Genomic DNA, 20,686 nt, shown 5'->3' with positions numbered 1-20,686 from the left:
ATAGGCTGTAAGAGATGATTTCACAAAGCTTAAAAATAAAGCTCCAACCCATCCATCCACCCTCACACCTGCCACAATGACAGTGCAGCCAATTTTACAACTATTTACACACATCTCTCCTGACTCTCTTTGCCTTAAAAATCCCTGCCACAGATACTAACAGCCAGGAAGCCAAAGGGCAGCCTGGAGACAGACTACTTTTCTGTGTGAAATACTCCCTCTACCAACTTAGGTATCTACTACTTTCAAATTAGTTAGAATAACTTGCCCCAAACCAACATAACCAACCTATTCCAAGAAAGTTCTTATCTGTCAGCTCACCTCAAGGGCCAGGGACCGCCACAGAGAGTACAGGGCAATGCTCCTTTATGCAGACCTGAATTCTTCAATAAGATTAACTAAGTAATAGGATTTAGGGATGCAATGAAGGCCATTATGGTGTCTCCTACAAGCTAGAGGCTCCAAAGGCTTTAACCATTTGATTTAATCCAATCTAGCCTAATCTAATCAAGGCTGTCTCCTTGTATTCTGTTAGTGGACTCTGAGCAGGGATCTTAAAAATGAAGGAAAAACTTCCATTCAAATCATACCCTGAAGACCAAATATATATTACCCTTTATCTAGAAACTAGTGCAAACCTGACTATAAATGTGTGTGGGTCTTTTGCTGCCTTGATTTGCTAGTTACTATGATCTACCTAGGCTAAGAAATGATCAAGTTATCTACTTTTTGCTTAGATTTTAATGAAACTGCACAGGATTTCACATGTTGATTAGTAATCTTACTAAAAAACCCACACTTTCCTTCCTAATTCCCTGTAAGAGGAGCAAGGTTCTAATTCAGCAACAAACTCTGTGCGGACAGGGGGTCAAAGCCAAGACTGAGTCAAAAGCAGAGAAATTATCCTTAACTGACAGCCCATGTCTTTGTGCAAGGTGATTTCTGTCCCCCAGAATGAAGACTGATGTCTACAGTAAACCATGTTGGAGTATTATGAGTTTGCCTGACCCCTTTAACTTATACACTAAAGCTAATTAGTCAGCTTACACCCCAAATTCATACCACCACACCACTCACCAACTTTGTATGTTAAATAGTATGGGCTAAAGCAACCTAGAAAGGAAAATAAAAATTAAATGTATAGGCTAGTACATTTTATAGGCCTGCACTATCCAGTACAGTAGCTACACTGAACAAAAAAGTAAATATCTCACTAATATTTCTGTATTGAAATGGTGAAATGATTAAAAAGGTTTGATATCTAAGGCTAAGTAAATTATTAAACTTAATTTAACCTCTTTCTTTTTATTTTTTCAATTTTAATACAGCACGTGTGGCTCACCATATTTCAATTGGACAGAACTGTGTTAGTCAATCTGTCCACTTTAGCTCCTCATTGTCCACAATGTCAAAGGAAAAGTATATATTTCATTTCATTAACTCCATCAGGCCAGATGATAACCCTCAAAGTAAGAATGGAACAGTCTTTGAACAAATATTTACTGAGGCCTCAGAAGGAGTAGCAATCATGGATTCTAGTGCCAACTCAGGTACTAAATATCTGAATCAACCCTGAATGTGCTGTTTAACTTCTCTGAACTTAACAGTTGCTCATCCATCTGTAATATGAAGAGGTCACACAGACCTATTGTCCAAATTCATAGGTATCTCTGATTACCTCAAGACAGGAACAGTCAGTCCTTTTATGTGTAGCACCGGATTCTCAGCCTACTGAACCATGACTGCATTTACCAAATGCATCCAGCTTAGGAGAATTCTCCAGAACACATTAGCTCAAACAATCCAGAAGGTCTGGTTTCAAGTATTAACCACTGAGCAAAATGGTCACCTTCCTACCACAAGAAATATTTCCTCAGGTTCTGCTAACAGCACATTCAAGTCACTTAAGTGACTTAGAATAAGTTGTTCCCAGCAACTCAAGAGGGCAATGAGAGATCCAGAAAGGAAACACTGGTTATCAGAGGAAGGGTAGCTAACAAAGATGTTAGCCACAGAGGATACACAACTTACCAGAAATGTCCTCAGTGATTCTAAATAGGCTTGTTCCTCACCCTATTTTACACCAGTCATAACCAGGCAGCCTGGCCCCTTGTGTAACACTACCTGGGGCAATGCTGCCTCCAACACCTCACTCTGAACCAAATCTATATTCCCAGTGATCCGTAACCTAATTAAATTTTAAGAAAAGCATTCAGGTTAAAAAATAGTTTACTCAGTAAACTTATGAGGAGCCGGTGGCAGAGTCTCATCTAAGGGAAGGGAATATAAGAATGAAGAAGAGTCTGGCCAGCATGGGTCAGTATTTGAGCATTGACCTAGGAACCAGGAGGTCATGGTTGGGTTCCCAGTCGGGGCACATGCCCGGGTTGCAGGCTCGATCCCCAGTGTGGGGCATGCAGGAGGTAGCTGATCAATGATTCTCTCTCATCATTGATGTCTCTCTCTCTCTCCCTTCCGCTCTGAAATCAATAAAATGTGTGTATCCTATCTAATAATAGACAAACATGGTATTTAAGCATACCTCCGACACACTTCCCATTGGCTAATCAGGGCGATATGCAAATTAACTGCCAACCAAGATGGCGGCCGGCAGCCAGGCAGCTGAAGCGAACAGGAGGCTTGCTTGCTTGCTTGCTTGCTCCAGTGATGGAGGAAGCCAAGGTTCCCCTCCTGCCACTGCCAGCCTCTGAGCTGCACTCTAAGCAACTACGTTTCAATTATAGAAGCTAAACAAAGCCCAGATACTTGCTTTCAACAGCCAAGGTCTCAGAGTTGGAGCCGAGCCTCAGAGCTAAAGCCGGCTCTCAGCTCCAATGACAGCCACAGAAGGTAAATAAATCCCAGAATTTTAAAAAAAAGAAGAAAAGGAGAGGTTGGGAGCTTCAGTCACCCGCCAGCCTGAAAACGGCCCTCAGCCCCTCACCCAGACTGGACAGGCACCCCAGTGGGGACCCCCACCCTGAAGGGGGTGTGACCAGCTGCAAACAGCCATCATCCCCTCATCCAGGCTGGCCAGACACCCAAGCGGGACCCCCACCCTGATCTGGGACACCCTTCAGGGCAAACCAGCCGGCCCCCACCCGTGCACCAGGCCTCTATCCTATATAGTAAAAGGGTAATATGCAAACTGACCCTAACAGCATAAGGACTGGGAATAACTGGTCACTATGACACAGACTGACCACCAGGGGGCAGATGCTCAATGCAGGAGCTGCCCTCTGGTGGTCAGGGCGCTCTCACATGGGAGGAGCTCTGCTCAGCCACAAGCCAGGCTGATGGCTGCCAGTACAGCGGTGGTGGTGGGAGCCTCTCCCGCCTCCTCAGCAGCGCTAAGGATGTCAGACTGCAGTTTAGGCCTGCTCCCCGCTGGCAAGTGGACATCCCCCGAGGGCTGCCAGGCTGCCAGAGGGATGTCTGATTGCCATCTTAAGCCCAATCCCCCGGGGAGCAGGCCTAAGCCAGCAGGTGGTCATCCCCCGAGGTGTCCCAGACTACGAGAGGGCACAGGCCGGGCTGAGGGACCGCCGCCCCCCCAAGTGCACAAATTTTTGTGCACCAGGCCTCTAGTATATATATAAAAGAATGAGCCGAACGGGTTTGGCTCAGTGGATAGAGCGTCGGCCTGCGGACTTAAGGGTCACAGGTTCAATTCCGGTCAGGGGCATGTACCTTGGTTGCGGGCACATCCCCACTGGGGGGCGTGCGGGAGGCAGCTGATCAATGTTTCTCTCTCATTGATCTTTCTAACTCTCTATCCCTCTCCCTTCTTCTCTGTAAAAAATTAATACAATATATTGAAAAAAAAAAAAAAAGAATGAGGAAGAGTGGGGCCTCAAAGGACACACAGTCTTGTGGTGGCAACTTGCACAGGATTCTAATACAGTACATGAAAAAAACAGGTAAGTTTAGATGAGACAGAAGAGAAATGAAAAATAGCATTTCACACAGTGAGAACCAAGAAACAAAGGCAAAGAACAGTGTGGTACATGGGGAACAATAAGCAGCTCACTTTAAAAGGCAAACAGAAGTGGTGAGCAGAGCCTCACGGACTGGCTACTTGTGCAGTCTTCCAGAGCCCAGCATTCAGAAGGGTCCATACTTAGTTTAATGCTCTGCTGTCACCCTCTTGAGTTTCTTAATTTTTTAATAAGGGGTTCTGCATATTCACTTTGCCCTGGGCCCTGCAAATTATGGAGCTGGTACCAGAGGTGAAAGATGTTGAGAAATCTAGCAGGAGCCTGCTGGGGCAAAAATGGGTAAGTCCTCATCTTTAAGCTCTGAATGACCCATCCGCAGTCCATGTCATCATGGCTGTGGCTCTCAATAGAGTGCTTGACAATGGCCAGGAGACCTAATGATAAGATTCTAAGTCAGCAGGTCTGCAATAAAAAGGCTATGAAAAGTACATTTTTAACAGGTGACTTGAACGTCAGAAGTTTAAGCAATTACATCTAAAAAGTAAAATATATTTACACTGTCTTATCTCCTACAGATAGAGTGCAGAGGACTTCCTTCAGCAAGTGTATCTCTCCCAAACCCCTAACCCACTCCAGACCCTCAAGGGTCTATAGATAGCCCTAGAGTTCCAAAAAAGTTACCAGAGCACAATTTAGAGAAACAGTATGCCCAATTTAATGAGTTACTCATTCCAGTGAAACAAAACTACTCTACCATCTCTTGCTGTCTAACTTATATTCAACTTCAACTCCCACCCCTTTCCTATAGCCCCCAATCTCCAATCACCCAAGCGTAGCAAACTGGCCCACTTTGGATAGCTGAAATTGTGCCTCTCCATAAGGCAGTGTAGAGAAGGAGAAGGGCAGAGAAATGAATAGAAACTAATTTCATGGTATACTTCCTAGAAGACAAATACCCTGCTCTTTCGCCTTTCTTCCTAATTCCCAGGGATCCTCCCAGATTTTGCTGAATTATTGTTCCTCAAAACAGCCAGGGCAGGGTTAGAGTCCCACTACTACACCCCTCATCTAATTATAACTATTAGGCTATTGGTTCTGACTTTTATTTTCTTTAATAATTATATATTCCACTGGACAGCTCCATAGCATCAAGAACTCTGTATAACTCACACATGTTCACTGCTTAGCACCAAACAGTGCTTAATAGAAATGGTGAATAAATGAGGAAAGTTACAAGTATGGGGTCAGCCATGGGAAGGGGATAAAGTAACTCTTTGTTCACAGAACAACAGGGCAAAAAACAAGCATACTGATGAAACTCTGACAACACAGCAAACCAAGGAGGCGCAACTAGATTGAGGGGTTTACTTTCCCATCTCCACTCTTCAACGGACCTAGGATGGTGTCACCTACTGAAGCACAAAGCTCTGTGTAATAGGCAAAAAAAGGGAGGTAGTTTAGAACCTAGCTCCTTGGCCTATAGAAGCACAGCATACCAAAAGTTAAGGTGGTTTGTCAGAAGCCTCATTGCTCCCCAAATACCTTTTTTTTAAAAATGTTTCCAGCTTACTCAGGAAAACTGAAGAGGTCCAAGGTATCTGAAAGTCTGAGACTAACTGTAAATAGGTTAAAAATAAATAAAAAGGCTGAGTCTCTAACAGCACCCTGTAAACTCATAGAAGGCATTAACCCAGAGCTCAGCTCAGTAAGTGCCATGGAAAATGACCAATTCGCTCTTCTGTCACAGTTTTAAATCCAGCTCCATACAAAGCTCTGCCACCCCTGCTGCCGAGACGGGCGACTAGGACTGCACCCAGCACGCCCTGCCAAACAGCCATCACCGTGAAGAACATGAATGACTACAGCAACACAGAGGAATTTGCAGAGGGATCCAAGATCAACGTGCAAACAAATCAGCAGGATGACGGTAAAATGTTTACTGTAAGCTTAAGCTGGATGCAAGAAAGATCTAACTGAATATGTGTATCCATTTGGGAAAGTTGTAGACTATACAATTAAAACAGATCCAGTCACCGGAAGATCAGGAGGATTTGGATCTGAGAGAGAATTATTGATCAGCTGCCTCCTGCACGCCCCATACTGGGGATCAAGCCCACAACCCAGGCATCTTTTCAAATATGCTGATAGTGGTGATAAGGTTTTAGAACTGAAGGAACACAAACTGGATGGCAAATTGATAGACCTCCCAAAAGGACCCATGCTTTAAAAGCGGAGGAACCCCCCCAAAAAAGTTTTTGTGGGTAGATGTAAGACTAGTTACTTCTGAAGAACAAATTAAAAAATACTTTGGAGACTTTGGAGAGATTGAAAATATTGAACTTCCCTTAGATATAGCAACAAATGAAAGAAGAGGTTATGTTTTATCACATTAGAGGCCTGGTACACGAATTCGTGCACAGGTGGGATCCCTCAGCCTGGCCCACAATCGAGGCCTATGGGGGTGGGGGGGTGGGGGTGGAGGGGAGGGACCAGCTGGCAGGCAGGAGGGGCTGTAGTAGGTTGGCCAGTCGGGGGGAGGGGCCGTGGGCAGTTGGGGGGGGGGGGGCAATCGGGGCCCAGATTGGGCTGGTCGGCTGCTGCAGTGCACGTCACAGTGGTCAGTTGTTCTGGTCGTTCTGCCATTCTGGTCACTGGGCTTTTATATATATAGATAAAGATGAAGAGGCAGTAAAGAAATTGTTAGAAAGCAGATATCATCTAATTGATTCTGGGAAGTGTGAGATCAAAGTTACAAAACCCAAAGAGGTATACAGGCAGCAACAGCAACAATAAAATGAAGGAAGAGGTGCTGCAGCTGGTGGACGAGGAGGTACTAGGGGTCATGGACGAGGTCAGGGCCAAAACTGGAACCAAGGATATAATAACTATTATGATCAAGGATATGAAAATTACAATAGTGCCTATGGTGGTGATCAAAACTATAGTGTCTGTGGTGGCTATGATTATACTGGGTATAACTATGGGAACTATGAATATGGACAGAAATATGCAGACCACAGCGACCAACAGAGTACTTACTGCAAGGCATCTCGAGAGAGTGGCAATCATCAAAACAATTATCAGCCACACTAAAAGAGTACACTAGAGGAAATAGAAGGAGATTGCTAAAACAACCATCTTGCAGGATGACATTGGAGATTGGTCTTCTGTTCATCTAAGATGATTATTTTGTAAAAGACTTTCTACTTTACAAGTAGATAGCTGCCAATTAGTTTTCTTTGTTTTTACTTTGTCCTTTGCTGTTATGAATTTGTGTTTATACAAATACAAATTTTATTTGTATGATTCATGTTAAACCTCAAATAAATGCTTCCTCATGTAAAAAAAAAAAAGAAAAAGAAAAAGAAAAGAAAATGACAAATTTCCTAATTTACAGAAGAGGTCCTGCTTATTTATTCCTTCCTGGGTACCAGCCTAAATGCTGCTCCTGCCTACTTATTTGAACCACCTTTGAGTGATTAAGACCTTTCCCTAGTCACCCAACATAAATAGCACTGAGTTGTTAATTAAAACCCACCATAAAAAATGATAAACAACCAAATTCAGGTGCTGCATAATTTATTTACATTTATGTAACACTTCCCCGAGGAACTCAAGGCATTTCACAAACTTAAAATCATCTAGCAGACATTAATCTTCACAAAACTCCCAGAGGAAAGATTTTAAGGAGCATAATCAATGATAGGTCACTTACCTTCATACATACATACCTATCTCATGGAAATCCAAGAGTGTAACAGTAAAATTCTGTCTAAGCCACAGATCTGAGATAAATCAAAAAACTATAAGTGATATTTTTCAGGAAACCATCCCAAAAAGAAGAAGAGTGATGACTGTTCTACTACAGTGTGGGAAAATGTCATTAAACCTTCCCTTGCATGTTTTTATTCTGTAATAAAAAGAAAAAAAAATCCCATCTCATTCCACAGTTACATCTTCTAGATCTTCTAAAAAATATATCACCTTCTCCGGCCAGCGTGGCTCAGTGGTTGAACGTGAACCTATGAACCAGGAGGTCGAGATTTGATTCCCAGTCAGGGCACATGCCTAGGTTGTGGGCTCGATCTCCAGTGTGAGGCGTGCAGGAGGCAGCCAATCAATGATTCTCTGTCATCACTGATGTTTTTATCTCACTCTCATTCTCCCTTCCTCCCTGAAATCAATAAAATATATTTTAAAAAAAAAATACACCACCTTGGGATAAAAGAAAAAAAGAAGAAAATTTACCAAATTCTAAAACTCATTGTCTTGGATCTCCTTGAACTAACTGCTCAGAGGAGAATCTGTATTTTAAATAAATACCTCAAGCTTTCCAAGGCCTTCAGAGGTATTGGTAATGTTTTATTTCTTAAACTGGGTAGTAGGTACATGCGTTTGGGGATTATATTTCTTCTTTAAACCATTTTTATAATGTATAAAATTTCTTTAGTGCTCCCCAGGAATTCTGTGCATGTAGACCAGGAACCATGCTTTGGGAACCTGTGCAGGCTACATCAGAATCTCCCTGGATACCTTATGAAATAGAATCCCATTAGGGGTTGAATGTGTCCCTTCAAGAAAGATATGAATGGGACTACATAAAACTAAAAAACTTCTGCACAGCAAAAGAAATCATCACCAAAACAAAAATGCAACCAAACAAATGGGAGAAGATATTTGCAAACAATACTTCCAATAGGGGACACTAATATCCAAAATACATAAAGAACTCACACAACTCAACAACAAAAATTTAAAAATGGTCATAGGACCTGAACAGACACTTTTCCCAAGAAGACATACAAATGACCAACAGATACAGAAAAAGTTGTTCAATTTCACCAGTTATAGGGAAATGCAAGTTAAAACCATAATGAGATGACACCTCAGATCTGTTAGAATGGCTATTATCAAGAACACAAGAAATAAGAAGTGTTAGAGAGGATGTAGAGAAAAGGGAACCCTCATACACTGCTGGTAGAAATGTAAATTGGTAAAGCCTCTATGGAAACAATATAAAGGTTCCTCAATAAAATTAAAAAGAGAACTAACATATGACCCAGCAATCTCTGTTGGGTATCTACCTGAAAATTTTGAAAACACTTATTCATAAAGATATATGTATACCTATGTTCATTGCAGCATTATTCATAGCAGCCAAGACATAGAAACAACCTAAGTGTCCTTCAACCAATGACTGGATAAAGAAGACCTGGTACATACATATAATGGACTACTACGCAGCCATAAAAAAGGATGGATCTCGAGAGTATAGTGCTAAGTAAAATAAATCAAACAATAAAGGACAAAAACCATAAGAGTTCACTCATATGTGGAATGTAAAACAGAAAGCAACAAATAAACAATTAAAACAAACTCATAGATTCAGACAACAATATGGTGATTACCAAAGAGGAAGGGAGTGGGGGGGAGAAAGAGTAAAGAGGGTCAAATATATAGTGATGGACAGAAACTAGAGTATGGGAAATGAGCACATAATGCAATAAACTGATGATGAATTATGGAATTTTATACCTGAATCTTATATGTTATTAATCAATATTATCCCAATACATTTAATTTTTTTAAAAAGATATAGTGAAATCCTAATTCTCAATACTTCAAAATGTGACCTTATTTGGAAACAGGGTTTGCTGTAATTCATTAAGATGAGGTCATACTGGAATAGGGTGGGCCCCTAATCCAATATGCATGGTGTCACAGACAATGGCCATGTGAACACTGAGACACACTGGGAGAACACCAGGTGAAGGTATTCACAAAGAAGGCAGAGATTAGAGCTAAGCAGCTATTAAGCAAGGAACTACCAAAACCTGCCAAAGAGCTAGAAAGAGGCAAAGAAAGATTCCCTACAGGTTTTAGTGGGAGCACAGCACTGTTGACATGCTGATTTTCCGACTTCTAGCCTCCAGTATTGTGAGAGAATGTATTCTTGTTGCTTTAAGCCACCCAGTGTGTGGCACTTTGTTACAGTAATCCCTGTCTTAGGAAACTAATACAAACCCTGACTAAGAGTGGTGTTGGAAGTGCCTAACCATCTCTCTATATAAAACCCTAATATGTAAATAGACCAAACGGCGGAACAACCAAACAACCGAACAACCAGTCACTATGACGTACGATGACCACCAGGGGGCACATGCGAAACATGGTGGGCATCAGCTGCGGTGGGATGGTGAAACAGTTGAGTGGGGACGCCAGACCAAGGTGGGGTGCTGGTCGCTGTCATCAGGGCAAGCCTCTGGTGGTTACTGAAAATTCTTTACTCCCACGTGCTGTGGTCCTGCCAGGTGCTTGTACCTGCTGCCAGCACCAGCCCCACTCGCACCCACTACCAGCACCAGAGCCGCCACTCACGCGACCTGCCGGCACCCAGAGCCAGCCCTGATCACTCGGCCCTGATCGCTCGGGGCCGTCAGCGGGTGTGAGTGGTGGCTGCCAGTCCAGATCGCCCCTGAAGGCTTCTCCACCTCCCCCTGCTCCTGAGGGGCGATCAGGGCAGCAGCCGCCGCTCGCACACATGGCTACCACTACACTGTCAGCAGGTGCAAGCTGGGGCCAGCACCTGGGAGTGGCAGTGGTGGGAGTGGGGCTGCCGGCAGACAGGAGACCGGGGCCACTGCGGGAGGGGCCAGGTGGGGGCGCAGAGGATGGACTGAGACCCGCCCCTATGCCCACTGCAGCCTCAAGGCCCAAAGTTCCTTTCAAGGTACACGAATTCGTGCACTGGGCCCTAGTCAGATATAATTTTGAGAAGTCTGCTGCAGGTTCTAGAACCCTAAGAACATTTGTGCAGGAAAAGACCTCTAAATAACCACATTGTTTTGAAGATAAAAAAAAAAAAAAAAAAACGAGTTTCATGATGAGTCTAAAATTCTCATCACTAAAATAGTAAACTGTTATTTGGAAGTAACAATATTTTAGAAATACAATGAGATTAATTGCAAAAGAAATGAGACATAATAAGACAGATATGTTTTTAAGTGAACAGAGAAGAGAGTTCAGGGACTAAAAGGGAGTATAAAAAAAGAAAGGTAGCCTGGCCTCCTGGTTCTATAAAAAGAGATGGGAAATGCCCTCAGACATATATTGCTGCCCAAGTAAGTTTTAAAGGAACTGTCTCTGAAACTTGCCCTACTGGTCTCAGTTCCTACTGTTTAATTAAAAGGTTCAAGAGAACCCTGACCTGTGCCAGGTTTGGTATAACCTTATTTGCAAAGAGCCAATATTTGGAGGAAAGTAGTGAGGAAAAAGCTATCTGGTTCCACTCTCCATCCATCCATCCTTTTAAGTGTCTGACTATAATCCATAGCAGACATACTTAGCAAACTTTAAAATACAGACTCTCAACATTTTTACAATTAAGTCACTCTGAAATGTCATGAAAAGCAATCTAGTCCCATTAAAATCTTCACACTCTCATTAAAAAAGCACTTACAGACTTGAAAATGTTCCTAATACATTATTTAAAGACACAAGATGTACAGTGACTAAAATCCTTGTATAAGGAAGAATAGTAGCAGCCTACTTTTTTAAAAAAAATGTGCAAATTTGTGTCATAATTGGGTAATTGGCAAACTGCAGGTAGCAGTCAGGTTGTAATATACTGGTTTTAAAGATGCTTGGGGACCTCTCATTCCTTTGAAATTCCAGTCCACCCAGGAACACTCCGTATTAAATCCTAGAATCCTAGTTTAGTTAATGGTCCCTTCCTTCCCTCCTCCCGCCCTCCCTCCCTTCCTTCCTTCCTTCTAGGATTTCCAGCCCAGGAAGTGGGGAGGGGGAAGAGTGTAGGGGGGAAAAATCCAGACCATATCAGCAGACACCACCATGCCACTAGTCATTTCTATAAAGTCCTGACCGCTAGTCCATTTGATCTCCACCTTTTCAATTAAGGTTCATTGCTTTTTATGTGTTGCCATTCAGGGAACTAAATGTGTTTTCACAGGCCCTAAATCCCTAAGGCAGTGGTTCTCAACCTGTGGGTCACGAACCCTTTAGGGGTCAAACAACCCTTTCACAGGGGTCGCCTAAGACCATCCTGCATATCAGATATTTACATTATGATTCATAACAGTAGCAATACTACAGTTATGAAGTAGCAACGAAAATAATTTTATGGTTGGGGGTCAAAACATGAGGAACTGTATTTAAAGGGCCAGAAGGTTGAGAATCACTGTGCCTAACGCAGCCGTGGGCAAACTACGGCCCAGGAGCTGGATAAAACTAAAAAAAAAAAAGACCGTACCCTTTTATGTAATGATGTTTACTTTGAATTTATATTAGTTCACACAAACACTCTGTCCATGCTTTTGTTCCGGCCCTCCGGTCCAGTTTAAGAACCCATTGTGGCCCTCGAGTCAAAAAGTTTGCCCACCCCTGGAAGGGAACAGCAAGGGCCCCAGGCTGGAAGTCTCTTTTCCACTCCTCTCTTTCCCTAACCTCCCAAAAAACCCATACAATCCACCTTTAAGTAGGAAACTGAGTGTTGAACACTGAGGGAGTCTGACACTTGACTCCTAATGCAACTATACAATCTCTTCAAAGCAGAGATGACACATGGGAGAGTGGGGGACAGTGGGGGAGGTCTTTCAGGCTAACCCCAATGGGTTTCACAGGTTTAAATTTGTTTAGTTTCTTCCAATGAAATTTCTGAAAATGTTGAGCTTGTATAAAAGATAAGATTTATGACTCCTATTTCCTTCCTCTAACCATATGTCAGTGCACAAAGCTCTCAGCCTCCAAATCTATAAAATGAAAGGGATGGACTTCTTAAAATTTAAGATCCTCCCTCTAAGTCACTTGTGAGTTCTTAAGTTGCAATGAAATGCCAGGTCAAAATATATATACATATATATCTATATCTATATCTATATCTATATCTATATCTATATCTATATCCACATACATATACATATACATATATACAAATATACATATATACAAATATACATATATATGACTTTTACTGCTTGATAATTTTGACTGCAATTATCAAAAACAAATTTTATATGGCTTAGAAATACTTTTTAAACACCTGACCAGGAATTCAATATTTGTTTTCAAGCAGAAGGAAGACAGTGGTTGTTTCGTTTTGTTTTGTTGTTTTTTTGGTTCCTTCCCCACCCCTATAATCTTACTCACTTCTACTATATTATATCATGATACCATTGCTAGTATGAAAAATGAAACTGAATAAATGTAACATTTCAATCATTTTTCTACAATTAGTCAAATTGTCATTCAATGAGCACCTATTATGTGCTTGGAGCTTTATGTAATTATTTCATTCTTTTTAGATAGATGTCAATATCGCAATTTTACCAAGAGGAAACCTAGAGAGATAAAGCAAGTTTATCACAGTCAGAAAAGTAGAACACCAGGGGAAGGATCCTGAGAGACCTCTACATCTCAACCTATGAATGAATAAACGAACAAACAAACGAATGACAAACAACTGAATTGCAAAAGTTTAAAAAAAAATAAAACTCAGGAATAAGAAATTTAGAATTCACTATGTGAGTTTCTACCATTGAGGCTTTTTTAAAGCAACATTTTTTTCTTCATTAAGTGCTTCCTGCTTGATAATCAGACACTTAAAAACCGAGGGCATTATGTTTTGGACCATCATTTTGCCCACAAAGAAAAAAGTCTAGGAATTCTCTACACATAGCTATGACTAACGGTGAGCAAAGACGGGGTATGGTTGCAATTAAACACCAGCTCAACGGCTGCCAGGGGGTCACTGCTATCCTGCAATCTTTGTCCTTAGTTGTTATCTCTTGCTTTTAATACACACAGAGTAAGAGGATGGTGGGGAGGGGAAGACTTAGTCAGCTCGGGCTGCCATAATGAAATACCATAGACTGGGCAGTTTTAACAACAAACATTTGTTTTCTCAGTTCTGGAGGCTATAAGTCTAAGATCAAGGTGCCAGCATGGTCCGTCTCTGACCAGAGTTCTCTTCCTGGCTTACAGACTGCCACATCTCTCTCTAACTTCACATGGCAAGGGCAAAGACACAGGGTGCCTCTTTTTATAAGAGTACCGATCCTAAATCTAAATCTAATAATCTCCCAAATGCTTCATCTCTAAATACCATCACATTGGGGGTAAGGCCTTCAACATATGAATGGAGGTACATAATTCAGTCTATGGTAGGGAATTTCTTCATATTAAGTAAATGCTACTACTGGAGTGTTGGGTAGGAAAGCAAAAGATTGAAAAGGCCTCAAATCTTGCTTTCACCTATATCTGATGAGAGCTTAATACAAAAACACCATAGGGCCCAGCCAGCATGACTCAATGATTAAGTGTCGACCTATGAACCAGGAGGTCACAGTTCAATTCCCAATAAGGGTATATGCCCAGGTTGCAGGCTCGATCCCCAGTGTGGGGCATGAAGGAGGCAGCCAATCAATGATTCTCTGTCATCACTGATGTTCCTAACTCTCTCTTCCTCTCTGAAATCAATAAAAACGTATTTGAGGGGAAAAAAAACAACTATAGGGCTAGAAGCTTTACTGAACAGAAGTATTTTCAGTCAATTAGTCAATGGTTATTGAGGTTCTATTATAAAGTAAGATATTTAAGCACAGATGCAAAAGAAGAAACAAACAAAAAATTTTAATTATGGTTTCCATCTTTCATAGGTGTGGCTGACAAGCTTTTAAGGTGTCCATGCTCTTCCCTTATATGATCCTCTCTCTTTGGGTGTGGGAGAAATCTGTGACTTGCCTCTAACCTCTTAGATACAGCTAAGATGACAGATATTCATGATTACATGACAAAAAAACTGTGGTATCTGCCTTGTTTTCTCTCTGGTTGGCTATGGGAAAGTGAGCAACCATGTGAAAGAACCACACGTCACAAGAAACTGTGGGCAGCCTCCAGGAGTAGAGAGACCCTAGTCAGTAAGAAAATAAGATCCTCAGTTCTACAGCTGCAAGGAAATGAATTCCATCAACAACCTGAGTGAGGTGGGAAGCAGACCCTTCCCCAGATAAGCATTCAGATGAGACTCGGGCCCTGGGCAACATCATCTTGACTGAAGCCTTGCAAAGAACCCAACTAAGCCTGGCTGGTGTGGCTCAGTTGGTTGAACATCATCTCATCCACCAAGAGGTCACTGGTTCAATTCCTGGTCAGGACACATGCCTGGGTTGCAGGCTAGAACCCCAGTGGGGCATGCAGGAGGCAGCCAATTGATGACTCTCTTTCATCAATGTTTCTATCTCTACCTCTCCCTTCCTCTCTCTATAAAAGTAATGAAAACATTAAAAAAAAAAAAAGAACGCAACTAACCTGTGCTCACAGAAACTGTAGGATAATAAATGTGTTATTTTAAGCCACAAAAACTTTACGTTTGTGCTAATACTGTTATACAACAGTAGATAACTAATACAAGGTAATTTTCTTAAATGTACCATTTAAAATTTTTAAATTCTCCTTTCCCTCAGAAATCAACAATTGTCTTGGAGTATGTGGGGGAGGAAATAGGGATATTGTTAATCTTTCAAGGAAAAGAACAGGAAGGAGCCTAAAATAAATGCCTGGAATTGTATAATCACAGAGCTATTCATAATCAGAATGTTATCAAATCTAACCATTGAGGGCACTGAAATTCAGAAAGATTCAGTGACATATTCAAGGATACACAATGTATTCATACAAAAGCTAGGAGCCATCTTCCTATACACAAGGCTTTTCCACCCAAGGAAATTTCTTATCTCAACTCTAAATGAAAACACTCAAAATGTATCTATCAAGTACAGTTCTTCCTAGATTGAGGATGGCAAACCAACCAAATATTTCTTTTGCAGTTAAGACTTCATAGCACCTCACTGAATATAGTTATGTATATGGTCTATGTAGAAAAATGGGATGAATTTGTCCTGATTCATGTATATGAACAAGCTGTTTAACTGTCTTTTTTTCTTTTTGTCTCCACTCCAAAATAAAAAATAAAAAAATAGCATAAGAACTGTAGCCTTTTGAGAGTCCTGGGTAATGTAGTTTTACTACATAACAAGCAGTGTTACTGCTCCAAAACGGTTTGGGGAGGGAGTAGGGGAACTAAATGAACGAAGGCATTTAACCTAAAAATGTATCCACTTTTAAAGCTTCTCCACGGAAGTGAATCCTCCCCCAAGAATCATGGAATGTCAGCATTAGAAGAAATTGTGCTAATTCTGGAAGGTTAAGTAACTTATCCAAGGTCACAAAGAAAATGAACTACAAAATCAAGTTAGGTTACCTTCCAGTTGAGTTATTTCCATTGCACCATATTGAGAATCAGTCCGCCCCCTCAATTGCATATGGCTACAAATACTTTAAAGGGAAATCTCCTCATCAATCAACACCTTGACCTTGGGCATCAAATACAACCACTAGTAGGGGGCAGAATACCAAACTGAACTTATTCTTAGGATATTCCAAATGAAATGCAAGACATAAGAGAAAGGTCCTGCAAAAACTAATGACTATAAAACATTTATGTGAAATAAAAACACTTCATGATATGGAATTGTTGAGCTTCTACAAAAAAGGAAATTGAATTCTTTAAACTGGAGTCATATTCAGGCACTCAAGGAGGGGAAAGCTAGGGGGACAGAGGGGCAGGGGGATAAAAGAAGCCATATGTACTCTTAATAACACTACATCTTCTCAATCTATGTTTTGTATAAACCCATTTTTATTTATTGAATTTACTTAAAGTGAGTTAGTTACCTTTCATAGCTCCCATGGTTGTCTAAACAAAACAGCCAGTGTGCACTGTGGATTTTGGTACATGCTGTGCCTGCAAGGCCCTGGAGATATAGGAACATAGGGCCAATGAACAAAGGTGTAAGCAAGGCTCTAACTACAGATGATAAGATTAATTCTAGAGCAAGGAAAGAATACAGAAGCCTAGTCATCTGAGTTTTGATGTATGAGTAGAACGTAGTCTAGGACAGGGTGGGCAACCCCTGGCACACGGGCCAAACATGGCATTCCAGTAACTTTTGCTGGCATGCGAAACCCTCTCTTATAATCTTCCATTTACAATTATTTTCTTAATATCAACTTCTTTATTTTTCAGATAAATTCAGTGTAGGTGCATCTTTGATAAATAAATAATTTTACATATTTATGTATTTTAAAAAATAAATGTATTTTTCATCATCATATACTGTGTTTTTGTCGCTCGAATGAATTTTATTATTTCTTCAAGGTTCTTCACATACATACACCTTAAGAGATATCAAGTAGGCGTAACATGTTCTCAAAAAATTAGGGTTGGAGAAGAATTTTGAGTCAGAGATTTTGCTGGTTTTGGCACGCACTCACAAAAAGGTTGCCCACCCCTGGTTTAGGATCAATAGAGGATCCAGCTAATATGGTTTTGGTTTATTATATAAACAGTAACCCTGTTCTAAATTGGGGGTAAAATATCATTCCTCCCTCTGTCCTATTTCTGTTCATTACTCATTTGAGTTCTTTACTGCTATAATCTGTTTACCTGTCTTCTTCCTCCACTGGACAGCCAGCTCCTTAAGGAGCACATACAACACAGACACCTTTCATCATTATTTCAGTACAGTGCCTAGCTGGGCAGCCTTTGACAGAAATTAAAACTCTACCACTCAACTTCCATAACGGTAAAACAACTATTCGATCACTTGCAACTTCCATTAATCTCTGTACCACCTAACCTTAAATCTCCAATGAAGCAAGACAGTAATTTTTTAAAGGAAAAAAAAAACACAGTCTACCACGACTTCACACAGAGCTGACAGAAGCAGTGTTTAACACGTAAGTTCCATCACTATGTAATTAATTATTCTTAGCTAATGTTGCTGCTTTGATTTATTCCATATTACTACTCTCTATACCAACCTTTCCCTTTCACAGGTCACAATTCTGCAGGATATTAACAACTATTCCCTGGGGGAGTAGAATGGATAGGATTCTGAGTTCAAATTAGTTTGGGAAATGTTTAGTTAAACAAAGTCATTTTAAGGCAGACAACTCAGTGCTTTCAATGTGCTACTATTAAAGTGAATTTCCAAGAAAGAAATGTGGTATTTATGGGTTTTTCATTTAGCCTCAGAGCATCTTGGTCTCATTCTTCTACACAAGGTGAGGAATACTTTCTGGGAAATTTATTCAAGTTAACAGCATTTACCGGCTGAAGAAAACAATAAATCTCAGTGGGAAATCTTCAGTAAATATAAGCAAGACTGACAAGTGGATTCATTGTTTCATTCATACAACCAGTATTTACTGCGCCCTGCACTATAAAAGAGACAAAGGCCCTGCACTCACAGAGCTTAGACCCAGTGGAAGGGAAGAATGCCCTCCATCCCCAGCTTGGGAGATAAAGAAGTCTTTCTAGTCTCCTTGAGGCTGGACACTAGTTCTTTTATAGCCCCAAGCACCTGGTGGGTGTTCTGTAAATAACTGCTAGCAGCCAGATCATAGTCAAGTCTGTAGACATTTTCCAAATTCCCATGAAAATCAATCAAAACAGTAATAAAATGGACTGCTGAAATCCATGTTTGGTTATTTGATCATGTGGATAAACTTCTATAAAGATACTCATTTTGAAGAATAATTATTCAAGACAAGACCTAGGAGTTGCCTTAGAAATCATCTACTTTATCCCCTTGAATTTCCTGAGAAGAAACTGAGGCCAAAGAGGTTAAGTGCTTGACCAAGATCATACTGGCTGTGCCAAACTTGGCAGCTTCGTTGGTTGGAGTGCTGTCCCGTACACACACATACACACAAAAGGGTGTGGGCTGGATTCCGGGTCAGGGCATAAACCTAAGCTGCGGGTTTGATCCCTGGTTGGGGCTCATAAGGAGGGCAACCGATTGATGTTTTTCTCTTTCTCTCTCTCTCTCTCTCTCTCTCTCTCTCTCTCTCTCTCTCAAATCAATAAAAAACATGTCCTCAGGCGAGGAATAATTTTTTTAAAAAGGGTCATACAGTCTGCAAGAGATAGCAAAGACAGCAATGCAGCTGCAAAAGGCCTTGACCATCTGCCACCTGGGGCTTCTCTCCATCCAGAGTCAATGGTTTTATGAACTAACAATCCACTGCTTTCTTAAGAAGGTAAGAAGTTATTTCATCAGTGACAATTCTCTAAGTACTGTCACAGCACAGCTATCATTTTGATCATATCCAAACCCACCTTTATAGAATCATGGAATAACCTGGGCAACCAGGAAAAATGAGATACAGGGTAGCCTTTGGGTGCCTTTGGGCACAACAGGTTTCAAGCCAACAAAACATCAAAGAGTATGCTCTTCTGAAGACGGATTATAATAAATACTTCAAATATGATCAGAAAATTAAAAGCCTAGCAGAGTGGACGTTCAGTCAGTCCTAGGTTCAGCCCACAGAGTGCTCTGTGTAACCTGCTGAATGACCCTGGACCACAAGCTAATTCTTTCTCCATCTAGAAGGGATTGGACTAGAGGTTATGAAGGCCCCTTAGGGTCTCAAATTCCATGATTTGCTTAATTTATGTCAGCAACAAAGAACTTGTCATCCTCCTCTTGGGCTATAACCAGTTTTGTTCTTTTTTGAGGCAGGATCTGCTACATTTGCATCAAGTACTGAATGTTACAGGACATAAAATAGATAAGTACTCTCTAGGTACATTTTATTATACTTCCCTATCATTTAACATACAATAAAGAGATGTACTATGAAATATTATGGAACCTAAGAGTACATTATCCCAGACTGGTCTAACTAGCATGGTGTCTAATTCCTAGAACTTACAATTTTAATAAAACTCTGTGATAATTCACTAAAGGGGAAAGAAAAAAGTCATTGGGAAAAAATTAAAATACAGAAATGTTAAAACTTCTCTTTAATTCCCCTTTTCTCCTGGTTTACCAACTTTCGCTGTAGACATTATTTAGAACTGGCAAACTGAAAAGTTCCAAACAGAAACTGTATTCAGAAGCTGCTTTCCACTAGGAAGCAGACATATCTGCACCCCACTGTGAATCAAATCACAGGTAGGCCAAACGGCAATACCTGGGCCCTGGGAAAAGCTTTTGCTTTACCTGCCTCAATTCCTGGCTAAATTCCTCATTTCCGGGGGAGGTGAGACCTCCGATAAAAGGTCAATTCAATGCATTTTGACAGCCAAATGGCAATACTGTTGGGAGTAAATTAAAACATCTACTGAGAATGAAATTGGAGAGGTGAAAATATTAGAGAAAGAAAAAATAATGTGCGTGTTGAATTGTACAAAAACTGAGGCTGGTGTCACCAGAGAAGAAAAGGAGGAATTAAGGAAGCTGCACTGCATATGAAAGGAGGATTTTACAACTGGTTTTAAATGTAACCGTACAAAGTACCATCCTGGAAAAAATCTTAGTACTGTAACAATCCGGGATATACCTTGATAAGAGAACTCCAACTTCTGCTTGGTCATTAACTTGCTCTTGAGCAAGATGTTACTTAATCTTTCTGAGCCTCAGTTTCCTCGGCTATAAAATTGGGGCGGGGGTATCCCAGATATTCTGAAAGATTTTTTTTTTTAATCTTAACTCTCCTGCAAATCTATACTATACATTCAGTGAACAATGAGCACCTGGCTGTGAGTCCAACTGCATATACAACTTTCAGACACTGCAAACACAGAAAATAAGATTCAATACCAGCTCTTGAGTGTTCTGGCCTAGTGGTTTAGACAAGTAAGGAAAATACAGAACAATGCAGTA

The 20,686-nt window shown here is 40.9% G+C and overlaps 1 protein-coding gene and 1 pseudogene across 6 annotated transcripts in view; one reads left to right on the top strand and one right to left on the bottom strand.

The window, feature by feature from the left end:
- Positions 1 to 20,686, bottom strand: part of AUTS2 (activator of transcription and developmental regulator AUTS2) — a 1,132,479-nt gene that overhangs the window by 1,076,379 nt on the left and 35,414 nt on the right. The gene's annotated exons all lie outside the window — the stretch shown is intronic.
- LOC118655906 lies at positions 5,660 to 7,031 on the top strand (annotated as a pseudogene).

Source organism: Myotis myotis, unplaced genomic scaffold (genome assembly GCF_014108235.1).
Source record: "Myotis myotis isolate mMyoMyo1 unplaced genomic scaffold, mMyoMyo1.p scaffold_m19_p_5, whole genome shotgun sequence".
Taxonomy (NCBI): Eukaryota; Metazoa; Chordata; class Mammalia; order Chiroptera; family Vespertilionidae; genus Myotis; species Myotis myotis.
The sequence above is the reverse complement of the archived record's forward strand: the minus strand, read 5'-3'. Positions and strand labels throughout refer to the sequence as shown.